This window comes from Myotis davidii, unplaced genomic scaffold (genome assembly GCF_000327345.1).
Source record: "Myotis davidii unplaced genomic scaffold, ASM32734v1 scaffold329, whole genome shotgun sequence".
Classification (NCBI taxonomy): Eukaryota; Metazoa; Chordata; class Mammalia; order Chiroptera; family Vespertilionidae; genus Myotis; species Myotis davidii.
This window is the reverse complement of record NW_006300374.1, coordinates 1059569-1060784: the sequence shown is the minus strand read 5'-3', so window position 1 is coordinate 1060784 and position 1216 is coordinate 1059569. Positions and strand designations below refer to the sequence as shown.

The 1216-nt window shown below is 39.8% G+C and overlaps 1 protein-coding gene across 1 annotated transcript in view; it reads right to left on the bottom strand.

The window, feature by feature from the left end:
- Positions 1–1216, bottom strand: part of BRAF (B-Raf proto-oncogene, serine/threonine kinase) — a 100644-nt gene that overhangs the window by 95188 nt on the left and 4240 nt on the right. The window contains exon 2 of the mRNA XM_015572684.1: positions 391–394. The gene's annotated coding sequence lies outside the window, so the exon portion shown is untranslated. The remainder of the gene's footprint in view (positions 1–390; positions 395–1216) is intronic.

Genomic DNA, 1216 nt, shown 5'->3' with positions numbered 1-1216 from the left:
GGCTCCCAGGCTGCCAGAGGGATGTCTGACTGCCAATTTAGGCCCAATCCCCTGGGGAGTGGGCCTAAGCCAGCAGGTGGTCATTCCCCGAGGGGTCCTAGACTGCAAGCGGGCACAGGCCGGGCTGAGGGCCCCCACCCCCACCCCCCGAGTGCACAAATTTTTGTGGACTGGGCCGCTAGTATGCTTTTAATTTCTTTGGTTAATCTCTTCCCACCCACTCCCCTTTTTACCCCCATCCTTGAGTCAGTCTGCTGCATGCATCCATGTCTCTGGATCTATGCTTATCAGTTGATGTTATTGATTAGGTTCCACAATATTTTTCTTTTCAATTTTTAGCATATAATTTTGATTTCAGAGAGGAAGGGAGAAGGAGAGAGAGAGAATCACTGACCTGCTGCCTCTGCACAACCTACACTGGGAATGGAGCCCACTGAGTATGATGCTGGCTGTAGGTTTGTCATATATGGCCTTTATCATGTTGAGATATGCTCCGTCTATTCCAATTTTTCTGGGAGTTTTTATCAAAATATGGGTGTTAGATTTTGTCGAATGCTTTTTCTGAGTCTATTGATACAATCATGTGATTGTTGTCTTTCAATTTATATGATGTATAACATTTATTGATTTGTGAATATTGTAACAGCCTCATATTGCTGGAATAAATCCCATTTGGTCATGGTGTATGATCTTTTTAATATATTGTTGGCTGTGATTTGCTAATATTTTGTTGAGGATTTTAGCACCTATGTCCATCAGGGATCCTGGCCTGTAATTCTCTTTGTAATGTCTTTATCTGGTTTTGGAATTAGGATAATGCTGGCCTCATAAAAAGTTTGAAAGTGTTCCTTCCTTGGATTTTTTGAAATAATTGAGTATAGGTGTTAGTTCTTTTTTTAATGTTTAGTAAAACTCCCCTGGGAAGCCTTCCGGACCTGGACTTTTGTTTGGTGGGAGTTTTTTGATTACTGCTTCTATTTCATAAGTTGTTACTGGCCTATTCAGGTTTTCTGATTTCTCCTGATTCAGTTTTGGGAAACTATTTTTCTAGGAATTTGTCCATTTCATCCATTGTCCAGCTTGTTGGCATATGGTTGTTCATAGTATTTTCTTACAATCTTTTATATTTCTGTGGTGTCAGTGGTTATTTCTCCACTTTTGTTTCTGATTTTATTTGGATTCTCTCGGTTTCTTTTTTTTTTAATATATTTTATTG